The 14,540-nt window shown below is 29.4% G+C and overlaps 1 long non-coding RNA gene across 1 annotated transcript in view; it reads left to right on the forward strand.

Annotated features, from left to right (window-relative positions):
• LOC107457508 (uncharacterized) overlaps window positions 1-14,540 on the forward strand; it is a 75,719-nt gene that overhangs the window by 25,296 nt on the left and 35,883 nt on the right. Inside the window, exon 3 of the long non-coding RNA XR_015435970.1 lies at window positions 4,075-4,126. This is a non-coding gene — a long non-coding RNA (uncharacterized LOC107457508). The remainder of the gene's footprint in view (window positions 1-4,074; window positions 4,127-14,540) is intronic.

Consider the following 14,540-nt stretch of genomic DNA (forward strand, 5'->3'; position numbering starts at 1 on the left):
TTAAAACAGGGTGTCGAGCAATTGTATACAGTTGGGGGAACAACATATAGAAATTTAGGCAGAAATAAAAATGTTAAGATATTAAATTGAGTGTCCAAAGTCAGAGTTAACAATTGGCAATATTTAACACAGCGACGCCTTTTCCCGCTCGCGTCGAAAAATATTTTTTTTTTTAGATACTAATAATTAGAGTGCCAGACCACCGGAAAATAAAAAGTTATTATATCTGAATAGAAAATCGCATGGAGGATTGAAATGAAATGTTTTTAATTAGAGAAAGAGTCAATAAGTTGATAAAGATTTAAGCCAAAAGTAGTGATGATTACCACTTGCAGTGGATGACATGTTAAAATGGCGATCTGATGCTCTAAGCCTAGATCAACGGAACATCGGAAATCAAAAGATTAAAAATAGAAAAATAGACCTCCCAGAGGCCGGAAAGGACTCACCGGAGATGCCTTCAACTATTACATGATGTTTTTGTGAGGATTTAGCGAAGAAAAAAGATTATTTAATGGTTTTTAAAAAAGTTTTTTGAGCTGCTCAATCCAGGGCTCGAAAACCAAGCGTCCGCCCATCGTCGGTGATCAAAAAGAGTCTATAAATTCAGCAATAAGACTTACCTTAAAAGTATTATACACTCATGGACAAAAAAATTAGCGCACCAAGAAATAATTACGGGATCGCAACGAAACTTGCAATGAAGGTACATGTCGGGGAGATATGCAAATGATTAGAAAAGCTGCGTGGTCCTTTTTCTTTGATTTTATAATCATTTACTTATATCAAAGTAATCATTACGTAAGTAAACATTCGTTTCATTTTGACGACTCCTTCTTGGGGAGCTAATTTTTTTGTCCATGAGTGTATTTACTAACAGCTGAAAGATTAAACAAAATATCTGAAACTGCCGATTAAAGTCTCTGGGTAGGTAGCTGCTATAATATTGCTATATTTCGTTTGGTCGTTAGAAATTCCTGACTAATCAAACCTCCTGAACAAACAAAAATTTAATATCATTGTTCCATATTGGTGGTAGTTTAACAGGTATACGTGCAAATAGAGATTCTGTAAAATTCTGCTCAATTTCGTTTGGCATGTTCAACTTGAAATAATAATTAGTTTAATCTTGTGATGTACTAAAGTAATTTTGACATGTATTTAAGTTTAGAATCAAATTTATATAAAAATGAATACTAACAATGAAAAACCTGATCACTAAGGGGAACAAATTGCGTAATTAAACCAAACGAATGACCATAAAAACCAACGTGAATCGTCGCCACGTAGTATACGATCCAATAATTCACGTAGAATAATCTAATAATTTTCCCAAGAAGATAGCTTTTAACGAGCCACTGAAGAGAATATAAAAGTTTAAATTCTCTCAGAACAATTTATTCAAAATATCAGTATGCAGTCTTTGGCCAAATTATTAGACGCGCTGTAAGATTCTGCCTCGTCTTATTTTTCGTTTCGGCCTCAATTCGAACCCCTGACTCAATTTTCTTCTTTATGCGTCGTTCGCTGACCTCAGAAACCTTCAATCTTCGTGATATTTCGTGGTTTGAAAATATTTAAGCACTGACGAGGCCTTTACTTCAGCTTCTTTACGTGATGAAAGATCGCCTTTTTTTCACGCGTGTTTTATTTTATATCCGTAGTAGAACAGCCGACGCGATTTTGGGTTCACCACTACTAATGTTCAACTCTGTAGCCTTGCTATTTTGGAACCCAATCCAGGAGACAAGGAAACTTCCGGATCAGAACCCCCAGAGGTATTGATTTGTTCTGGGAACATGGAGGACTTTGCTACTCGACAGAATTAACGTGCATCAGTCACCATTTGTTACACGAGGAATCTTCGGCTGGCGGGGATCGAACCCGCAAACTCGTGGACAAGGGCCCAGTGCCCTACCAACCAGGCTATCCCGGCTTTTTTTACACGTTATTTAAGTTTTCCAATTGATTATTTAAACAAAATAAGCAAATAACTGCGTATTACAAAACTGTAAAACATATAAACGCAGCACATAAAGTCACAAAAACACGTTTGCAACTAACACACGCGACAAAGCGACTGAAACCGGTTTGCTCAGGCTTACATTAGTGTATCAATTGATTAACATTGTAATGCAATACATTAAAAATAAATATAAATAGGAAGTAAATAGAGATCTCTAGAATGAAAACTCATTAAATGTAATTTTAAACATAAAATAAACTCGTGCAAAACATGTAATTATTAAAAAAGCTACATTGCGACTTATAATTTGACCAGGGATTCCAACTTTAACGAAGGAATAAACATTATTAACCAACTTAAATATTTTGCATTCATTATGCGACAAAGCTAGGTTAGAAGAAAGATAAATACCAGTTCTTCTCCCGACGGAGGATGTTTATCACAGTGTTATCTTTTCTTCAAAAACTTAAAGCTGGAGGAAGTAAAAATACTGGTGAGAAACTGGTGGAAAAAACTGGTGAAAATTACAGGTTAAAACTGGTGAGAGTGGCAAGCACCGCAAAGGAATAAGTTAATAAATTAAGAAACAAAATATTTTTTTTTGTGTATAGAGCTTAAAAGTGGATAAGAATGTAACTTTTATATTATAAATTTTCATTATTCATTTCATATATAATTTTCATTCGACAAGTTGGTTCTCTGCCTTTGCTATTCTTTAACAGGGTGAGTAGCGTTTTTAAAAAGTGCTTATTTTTGATTTGCGTTTTTTAAAAGCCCTTAAAGGTGCTTTTTTATTCGAGATTTGTAAAAGGTGCTTAGTTTTCTATCCTTTATAAACATATTTTTTTTTCCTCCGCCATGTCGATTGTCGCTCTAAATTGCATGATTTTCAAAATTTTTTCTGCAATATTTATCAGAAACTAGTTATTTTATTATGATTATGTAAAGTCTTTGAAAATGTTTTCGAATTTTATTGATTTTATGTTAATTAAGAACTTTAAACGACAGAAAAAATAATTTTTATTCCTGCACAGATCCTAGCAATTTTTTTTTTGTTGGAAAGTGATTACAAATATTTTTTGCGTGCTTAAAAAGTACTTAAAAGGTGCTTGTTTTTTGTTGTGAAATCTGGCTACGCCAGTCTGAATCTAGCCAGTTTAATGTTCTGAGTTTTATTTGAAGAAAAAAAATAACTGGCTAAGTAAGCTTATTTATTCAGCAATTAGTTTGGAATGAATAAATAATAAACTTTTTTTATTATTAGTACTATTAAAAATTTTAGTTAAATATTATTAAAAACTATATAAACTATATACTCTATATAAACTATATACTTTATGCATTTTGTCAGATTTTTGATCGTTAAATACGAAAGCAGTTTTAAAAAATTAAAAATAATAATTGGAATAAAAAGAAAATATGTTTAATTTATGCTTAGTTAAACAAAATCTGATATTTATTAACCACGACAAAATGCCTCAATGTTTCGCCCAAGGCTGCTAAGACCCTAAGTACGTCCCTGAGTGTCATAATATGTTAAAGATATTTGAGTTTTTAATACCATGTGAAATTGGACTAAAAATTCTTTAAGCGATATGGATTTACGTAACGTGATTTGAGCTCGTTTAAATGTGATCAGCATTCAATTTCGAAACGGGCTACTCGTAATAAGATCACATCAAAGTGTCGGAATTAAAACTTAACCATTTCTGGAAAAAAATGAGTTGCAAAAATAAATTTGAAATTCTAATGGATCTTAAATGTGATATTTTGAGCATGAGAAACCAAATGGAAAAAATTGTCAATAAAAAGGTTTTAAAGGCAAAAGAAAAACCATGTGGTTTTTCAATTAAATTTTCACACACTGAGCATGTAAAGTGATAAATTAAATTTAGAGTATGTATATTATAATATCTTAATCAAACTATCGGAATTTGAAAAACACATAGGGGGATACGTCTGGAGATGGAACCCAATTTTTCCCAACCTCGGAAGGAATCGTAACATACCCGGCATTTTTGATTGAACTATTTAGACTGCTGTCTTTTTTTTTTTTTTTTTTTTTTTTTTTTGAACTATGGTTTTACTAAAGCAACTATTTTTTATAGGAAGGAGGTAAGACGTTAAAAGAGCTGTATAACGTAGTAAAACAAAATACAGGTAAGATAATAATTCTCATGTTTTATTAATTTTGAAATCTTCACGTGTTTTGTCCAAAAATGTAAATTTTTCAATGCTTGTTCCCTTTTTTTTCCAAAACTACAGCACAAATGGAAAACTACTGCTGCTATTACCAAGAATTTGATTCACAGTGCGCAAAAAAATAATAAATAGACCACCATAAATAATTTTTGATCTAATGATTGGATCCTCACGTTCTTGGTCTCAATCTCAATGATTCGAGGGGTCGACTTCAAACATGCTAATTAATTTAGTGCAGACAATATTTTAAATAACAAAATCAGACACAAAAACGTACTTTCTCTGAATAAACATATCTTTTTCTTTGCGCATTCGAATAGGAGGTAGCCGCAGTCGGAGAAATAAGTTTCCAGTAGTTAGGACAGGATACAGGTCCTGAATTTGAACCCCTTAATGTTAATTTTACTTTTTACGTATTTCATCACATCTTGAACTTTTTAAGCGAATCCACACATAAGCTCCGTTTATCAAGAAATAATTTTTAGCAAAATAAAACTTTTAGTAAATATTTTTTATCTTTTACTTTTTTTTATTTAGCAATAGTAAAGAAATGAAATTAAAGGTATTCAATTTTTGCATCATTTTAAATTATGCTAATACTTAAAATGGGAAAATATAACATTTGAGCGATATCGACCGAATAGTTCCTGAGAAATCAATTTTCAAATATAAGACTTTTTCAAACAATACGACTTACGTATTTTTAAAATTACGACTTTTTCAAAATTCAATTTCTTAGGAACTATTTGACCGATTTCCCCAAATTTCATATTTCACCATTTAAAATTGATTTATTTAAAATTTATTTAAAAAAATGTATACCTTACAAATCAAAATTTCTTCGATCATCTTTAAATAAAATAATAAAAAAAATTAATTATTAAACATTTTTGCATTGAATTATCTATGAATAAACAAATTTCATAATTTTGTACAGAATCTCTTTAATTTTCATTAAAAGTTCTTGAGATATAAAGGAACACGGAAGGAGGTAAAATTAATATTAAAAACGAGCAACCTGTATACGTAGGGTAATCGAGTAATGTGGATTATTTTGACTAGTCTATGACTTAAAACTTTCGAAAATCAACTGAGCATGTTCAAAATTGACATGAATTTATTAAAATCATAACTTGAAATTAGCTTAAAACGAAAATAACTTCACGTGACTCAAAAAGAGGCCGGATTGATTATGACGGCAGAGTTCACATAACAGGATTTAGCTGACCCAAAACTTGACAAAGAGTTAAGTATTTCGTTGTCGACAAAGTTGTTTTATTCTAATCTTATTTCTGACAAATTTGTGTTAACTTTTTGATATAATGCAAACAGAGAAAGATATTTGGTTTGAGAATTGGTATTTTTTACTCAAAAATTACTATTTTGTTATGTCATTTTGCATTATAAGTATACTGGTTTATATATAAGAAATATCTATACATACGTAAAAACTTTTTGGATATTCTTTCACCTGAAAGTCTGATCCCAAATAGGAAATGGAAATATTTAAGATATGGAATTTTAAGTAGAGCCAGGTAAATCTGGTTGTCCAAGAGGTCGTGGGTTAAATCACCACGATCCGAAGACTTCCCGTATAGTAAATAGTGACTGGTGCACGTTATATCTGTCGGGTCACAAAATCTTTTATGTTCAAAAAACAAATCATACCTCTGGGGGTACTGATCCAGGAGTTTCCTTTTTTTCTGGATTGGTTCAAAATGACAAGGCTACGGAGTTGAACATTAGTAGTCACAAATCTAACAAATGGGGTCGACTGTTCAACGACGGTTACAAAATACAAAAAATGAATTGGAGATTGATCGCTCAGGTCAAAATTACGATCTATGGATGAATAAATGAATAGATGGGCTGTAAATGGGCTATGACGTGTGTGTGACTGAATTCGTATATTTGGCCATGGATGGCGTCACTGAAGCACAAGAAACACCCATTTGCCTTAAATTCGTTTAGTTTCACCAAGCAGGTTTTGCAGGTATTGGCAAGTGGCATTAGAAACAACAGAATTTTAAGCTTTTTTTTTGAGACGAAAATAATTCTTAACGATTTATTTGCTTATATTTTTTAATTTTTAAAGCATTCTCCCTGAAAAACTGCAAAAATTTAAATACTTATTCATTTATAAAAACTTTAGTTATGTATAATATTGAATTTATTCAGGGTAATAAACTGAACACGAAAGTCGTATTTTTGAATTTTATGTTACTATTAGTTGAAATATGTTGGAAAAATGCATTTTGCAAAATATAATTCTTACAATATTTTCTTAAAAATAAATATTAAGAAATATATCATTTTTTTGTGTATTTCTATCATAGGTATGTAAGCAGCTAAATGTTTTAAGGGCGAACATGAGTATGACTTGTTGCAACGTGCGTGAATATTGTTTTGAATTATTATGTTTCTATGTCTAGTTTGGATTCGAATACGATTAAGTGAAGATACATTTAAAATATACGTTAAATATCTCTTACAGGTAGTTTATAGAATTTAAAGTGTGACGGAAAAAAAGTACTACTACGCCCTGAAGAATTAAAATAACGTAAGATTTTTAAATTTTCCTTCTGTGAAGTTTGAATAGTGTTAAAATTGCAAATTTTGTTTCGAAATTGCTGGCTTATTAACAAGGGATATATTATTGAAATTGTTTTTTTAAAATTTCAAAAATTACGGAAACAGATTTGAATCATAATTTTTGAACGAGTTTTTCCGGTTGAATTGTTTATAATGTTTACATGGTTGTTACGAATAGTTTAAATAGAATTTAAACCATACGTTTATTGTAAATCAATTCCAATTACTTAAAATAAAATTATGAATGCAAAATTGACATTTGATAGAAAATACTTAATTTACCAATCAATGTACGAAACGCAGTGCAAAATAGGCTATTAGTACTTATATCACACTCATTTAAAAAAAATATTTTACCAACTTTGTTTAATAGCAAAATAACTTGAGTGAAGTACAGGCATACAAACAAATTATTTGATATAAATAAAAGAAAATGCTTTAAAAAAACCCGGAAAGCAAACTTCTGTACAGTAATTTTGTCATACATATTCTACAAGATTTTTTTTAATATTTTATATTATTTTATGACCGTCTTTGAACAGCCGACCCAATTATGGGCTTAAGACTACTAATATTAAACTCCGTATCCTTGTGATATTAAACCCAATCCAGTAAACAAGCCTCTCCTGGATCCAATATTGTAAGAAATTTTGCCTTTATGGAGCACTTTTAGAAGGAACTGACCCGCATTTACGTTACATGAAGAGGGAAACCACAAAAAACTCCCACGATTAGCCTGACTGCAAGAGAATTCTAACCCCTGATCCGTGTACCGATGAGGATATTTTACGTCAGCACTGTGGTCGGTGCGAGCCGGGTACGGAGTTCATATCGACCAGCCATTGCTGGGATTCGAACCCGGTTTATTTTCATTGGAAGACGAGCGCTCCCACCACGAATCTCTACAAGATTTTGTAACATTTCCTATTCACATTTTTTTAAACAATAATCTTAAATCGATTCTAACACATGTACTTCTGACATTTTTTAATTGATATCGCTAACTCAATAAGTTATAACGGAATCTTAATTTTGGACTGAAGATAGAACTTTAATTTTAAATCAAGTTATGAATAAAGAAGGACCACTATTTACTATTCATCATATGATTCATAACGTAAATTAAATAACTGTATTTGCACCATAAATGGAAGAGAACCAACTAAGAGCAAAAACATGATTAATCCTAATTGCTCATTGCAGTTTTGCAGTTTGTCTTAAACTTCTAAAACAATCCAAATTTAAATGATTTTTTGAGACATTAAAATCAACTATGAATTAATTTCAAGCGACTCTAAAACTGATAATAAACTAACTTCGAAATATCAGCATATATTTTAAACTAATAAAGGTAACCTGCTTGACATCATAATTTGAAATATATTTATCATATAGCAGACATTTCACTTCACTTTTTGATACATAACTATACAGTTGCTGTTGTGGCACTGGGAGTACGATAGTTCTTGTTAACAAGTGGCACCATCTATGTCCATAGTATATCACATTTAATATTCTGAAAAATAAAGATGATCCATTCAGTCTTAGATAGAGGAATGCACGAAATTAAAAAATTTTGATGTATGCATCGAATTAATAACTATTCGTTATGTCAGTATTTCCCAAACTTATGACTTTAGTGTACCCTTTCTAAATTTTTCGTAACGCTGTGTACCACTAATACTATTGACACTAATAATTATTAACTGTAAGCTCTGCAAAAAATAGCCCATAGAAAATTACTTAATCGTAAATTTTCATGGCTAGATTTGTTTCTAAATAATTTGTTTTTTAAATTTTCGTTTGTTGCAAGATATTTCGCATAAAAACGCGTACTCCCGTTAAACTGTTCCCGTACTCCTGGGGGTACGCGTGCCACACTTTGGGACACATTGCGTTATATTATTAACTAATCGTTTTAATTCTCGCATTAATAACTCATTCGTTTATATTTCTTTCTAGTATTTGATAAAAATTTGCAATAACATTCTGCGTCTTGAAACATACAAATATATATATATATATACAGTGAAACCTGCCAAGTTGACCACCTGCATAAGTTGACCTCAATTATCAAGAACGGAATTTTTCCTATATAATATAAAGAAGCAAAACCTTTGTAGCTTGACCACCTGCCTATCTTGTATGTTGACCACTGAAATAAGTCAATTTTGTCTAGGAGTATTATGAAATTCTATTCTAAAACCCTCATAAGTTGACCAGAAAAAAAAATTCAGAAAATTTTCTGTCATTTTTGCAATGTATGTTAAAATTTCACTTGTTTGGTGAAATAGTGTAAAAAGCTAATCTAAATCCTTTTTTGAGTTGACCCTCAGGGGAAACTGTAAAGGGTCAGCTTTTGACCATTTCTTTCATCCGTTCATTGAAAACAGGTGTGTTAGTTGAAAAGTTGCTCTTCCAGTTGTAATAGTGAGCATTTGAACAAGTGAATGCTCTGCAATATGCTTTGATCCTTTACTTATGGTCTTTGATCTTTAAGTGTAGTAAATAAATTTTAAAATGTTCAAATAATTTTATTTTGTTAAAGTTTTCAAATTACATGTTTTCGTATTTTGATATTTTAAGAAATTACACTTATTAAACACTCCACATGCATAACTAACGAATACAATTTTTTTAGAAAAAATTAGTTAAATATTAGAATTATATGTATCAGATTGAAGATCATTCAGGTTTAAACACATTTCTTAAGATATTCATTTGCATATTTTCTGAATAAAATTTTTAAGTCAAGTAAAAAAAAAAAAATTAAATATATAGCAACATGATATAGGAAACGAAAAAGTAAACAATGACCCACCCCCTCTATAAGTTGACCACTTGTCTAAGTTGACCACTAAAACAATGCACCACAAGTGGTCAACTTACACAAGTTTTACTGTGTATGTATATATATATATATATATATATATATATATATATATATATATATATATATATATATATATATATATATATATATATATATATATATATATATATATATATATATATATATATATATATATATATTTCATAAGTTATTTTTATTATAAATTTATTTAAAAATAATGAATTTTAGGTTGTAAGGTATACAAATCATTTTACAATTTTACGTTATTTCAAATGGCAAAAAAATTTGAATAAAATCGGTTAAATAGCTTTTGAGAAATCCCTTTTTAAAAATGTTTAGCTGAATTTTATTTCTCGATAACATTCATTCCGATTTCATTTAAATTTTGTATTTTGTCATTTAAAATTAAATACTTCAAAGTTATGTAAAAATCTAGATTCCTTACAATTAAAACATTTTTAAACTGCTATAAAATTATATAGTAAAAAAATAATTAAAATTATTCTTTACATTTCATTATTTTCGGATAAATGAGTTTTATCTTTATGTGCAAAAATGTGAAATATGCTTAAACATTTATTGAGATATAGCGAATTATGCAAAGAAGTGATTTTATATTAAATAGTCTTAAATTTTGATTGCTCCCCTGCGGAATTATTAGAAGTACGGCTACCCCCATCAAAAATTCAAATTTCTTTTTTAAAAATACCTCTGCTCTACATAAGAGTACTTCGTTAGGTAAGAAAGTGCGTTTTCGCATCTGATTTTTGTAACTTAAAATATCGGGTTCTCCATATAATCAGCTTATTTAATTCTTTCGAATCATTAATATTGAGTCTTTGAAGGCGAAGAACCGATCATTAAATCAAGAGTTATTCAAGGAGTTTTAATGTATTTTTTTTATTTTGTGCACTGCGCATACTATTCAGGTGTCTATGATAATTATGTTATTTTCAATTATCCAGTCAAAATTATGAATGTATGTGTAGTACGAAAGAAAAATGTTTTGTTTCATATTACGTTCCTTGATTATTATGAATCTGATTACTATGAATCCTTTGATAAATATGACTGCTAATCTGGATAGTTTGATTTTAATAGTTTATAAAATTATTACTGATTGGAAAAAAAATTATATTTTTATTTTTATCATGAAATATTTACTTTTCGGATATATCTTAAAGTAGATATTTAATATTTTTGATAGGGACCTTTTTTTGGTAAAAAAGTTTTAAGTCCTAAGGTCCAGTTCATTCCTAAGTCTAGCGCAATCCATCTTATTTGACTCAATTTCTCTTTTTATCACTTTCAATTGTCTTAATTTTGTTTTTACTTTGGTCTAAAATTTCGTGTGGTCTACATTAAAATTCCAATTGATTTTAACCCATTTTCGGCCAAAGTTACGCAAACGCAACATTTCAATAAATATTTTTTAATAACAATGTGATGTATATTTTCCACTACTTTTATTTTTCTGCTGTTATCAAAGGTTCTTAAGACAACCAAAAATTAATAGTAATTCAATTGGAGTAAACACTTTCTGTTGAGAAATTTTTAAGCTATTAAAGTTTTGTTTTATAACTTATAACGGTTATTGACATTTGTGCGAAAATGTGTAATTATTTCTTTTGAGATTTTTCGTTACGTTTTTATGATGGATTAAAGTTGCAAGTGAGTGAATAAAAAAAATTTACAAAAAATTTCAGTGAAAAACAAGCGTTCAACTAAATGGTTTGTTCATTGATTAGGTGAATGGTGCCTATTTACGCCCCATTCTATTTCTTAAATAAAATATAATTTTTTATACGCGAAATTTTGTGTGTGTCTTAATGAATGTAATATAAGCATATTTCAATGAAAATAATATTACATTTTATAGAATTTATATACTTGGTCTAAAATGAACTTGAATGTGGTGTTAGGTAGGATAAGTAAGATGTCCCATTTTCATTTACAAGAAAACTGCATTTCTTTAATAATCACACAAGTAAACGCTTATTGCATACTTTTTCATTTATTTCAAAGGCAAATTATCACAATTTTAGAAAGAAATTATTTTTTTGTTAATGCAATTTTTTTATTACTGCTTAAAAACTCTTCTATATTTTATATTATTTGATGAACTTTTAAATTATAAATATTTCCGTTTTTTTAATTTTGAAAATATTGCCCAAATGGGTCTGTGTGATCACTTTGCAGGCTTTGTAGGGAATACCGGACAAATGTATGCTGGGCATCTTTTAAAAAAATCATCAAACTCTTTTAAAGAAATTTATCTTTGATTGTCTGAAGTAGGGTAGGGGACGCAACATGCGGAGCGTCAACTCTCTATGTGCGGCCGGCGGCTGCAACCTGAACAAAATGAACAAAAAATATATCGAGTGTTTTTTTTTTTTAATTAAAAAAATTCGAAAATTTTTTAATTGCGCACCCAATCTCAACTATTAGTTTTTCGATTTTTTTTGCCGATGGTTAATGCTGCGGATTTACGCATAGTTTTAAAAATTCCAATATTTTTGACGCTCTTCGTGTGTGCCAATTTCGCCGTAAATTCAATGACTTTTCGCTAATTATTGCTACCCATTTTCACGCAGTTGTAGAAATCGCGATTTTTTTATGAAATCGAACTATGTACTAACGTCTTGAAAGTTATGAAACGCTTTATTTGGGCGAACTTCATCGCAAATCTGAATGACTTTTGATCCTTTTTTCTGAAGTTATCGTGACGCATTTCGCGTGGTTTTTAAACTTTGGATATTTTTAGCACGATATATTATTATGAACAGCGAATAACGAATCGCTCTTTTAGATAACCATTCTTAACGTGGCTTATTTGTGACGATTTTATAGCAAATCAAATTATTTACGAATCGTTACTTTGGCAATTATTGCTACACATTTCTACAAGGTTTTGAAAATCCCAATATTTTTATACGCTATTACGACACTTTAATTTTCGAATCCCGCATTAATACATCACTTTTGACACTCTATATATATGCCGATTTCATTGTCAATATAAAGGGATTTTAATGGTCTTTACAGAAGTTATTTCTACGCTTTTCCCCACGGTTTAAGAAACAATAGTAATATTTTTATTACTATTGTTTCACAGCACGCGAGTTTTGAATCGTTCATTAAAATAATCACTGTGCTCTGTGTCAATTTCAACACAGATAAGAATTTTTTCGAACGTTTATTAAAAAATTTTTTGGCCGTTAATTCTATAAATCGTAATTAATATAAAAGTCGCACATCGTAATTCGTATTCACACGATCTAAAAACCGCATTTCGTATTTACATGAACGAAATCTAAAAATCATCCCTTGCGACTCGTATTCACGAAATTTCAAATCATAAATAGCGATTCGTATTATGGCGTTTACAAAATCATAGCTTGTTACTGTTCTCGATTCCCAAACTGATTGAGTTGTTTGCCTTAGGCTTAATACTGCTCATAGCAACAGCTTCTGTCGAAAGACTGTTTTACAAAATGAATTTGGCTTGTTCAAAATTGAGGAATAGTCTTTAAACAAAATCATTAAATTTTAATTTAATTATCCGAAAAAGCTATCACATGATCAAGTAGATAAAACCATCACACTTTTTGAAAATTTTGCAATTTGCAGGATAACCATGAAGAAATTTTTTAAACCATTTTCTACCTAAGTGGGCTATTTTATACCAATTATAATGATATGCTGGGAAATGATTTGTATATCAAATTTTAACTGTAAAAAAAATGTAATCAAGATAAGTATCATGAAGTAATGTAAATTTTAATTTATTGTTGATACATGAGTATTAATTGTAAATAGTGTTATGTTAATGTATTGGTCCTAAAGAGTTGTAAACAAGTATCTTATTTGTTTTTTATTATTAAGGAAAATAGTTCCTTCAAAATTAATGTTTTCTTTCCTTTCTCAGCCCCTTGCCTCTTATAATTTGTTTTTAAAATAAATCGTTCAAAGTTTAAGTATATTCCTTAATAAATGTTGAATCTTATTCTAAGCTGAAAGGGTTTTAATTTTAAACATTTTTAACCCTAGGAACTTTTTTTAAATCAAAGTATTTAACTTGCATTAATTTTAATAACTAGAATATTTTTTTTTTAAATTTAAATCTATGAACAAATTTTTCATGTTAAAATTTATGTTTAAATGGACTTTAGTATTATGTATTGAGATAAAAAAAACATGAATTTTCTCATTGTTTTTAATTATTTGAATTTATCTGAATTTTTTTCCCTGGCATATTGATTCTGATTGTATTTTATTTTCTAAGTAATCAGTTTTGAAGTTTGTTACTGTTTAAAATAAAAAAGTTCAAAACTGATTACTTAAACGTTTAAGTTTAAAAATATTTAATTTCATGCCAACATATTAAAAGGTAAACTGATAAAAAGAATTTAGTGCCTAGAGCGATGATGCTTATACAGCAATCACTACTTACAATTACTAAACATGTTTGTCTAAGTACTTTGGCTTGCGGCCCTTCGTTGGGTAAACAGCTGTGCATGTGGCCTTTCACTCAAAAAGGTTGTGCATCCCTACTAAATATACTTTAAAGATGCTCATTTGTTATAAAAAAATTGAGTGAGGACGTATTTTCGGCTATTTATTTATCAAACTTTTTTATTATTTGGTTAAAAGTAATGTAAACGCTCCATTTTTGAATTATAACAAAGATTTTACAAGATTAAAAATTTTGTTCGCTTCTAAAAACATATAAACAGGAAATAACAGTCGACATGTTTCAAGCGCTCAAAACAAGATCAGTTTTCGAGACATGCCAAACGTGAATGAAAAGAAACAAAAGTGATTTAAAATAAAACAAAAAAATTTCTATGAAAAGTGGAAAAAATAAAGTTGAGAAACAAAGCTAGAAAAAACCACTCTAGACGAGAGAGATAAAAAAATCCACAG

Source organism: Parasteatoda tepidariorum, chromosome 8, assembly GCF_982258835.1.
Source record: "Parasteatoda tepidariorum strain Cologne lab strain chromosome 8, Ptep-v5.0, whole genome shotgun sequence".
NCBI classification, from domain to species: Eukaryota; Metazoa; Arthropoda; class Arachnida; order Araneae; family Theridiidae; genus Parasteatoda; species Parasteatoda tepidariorum.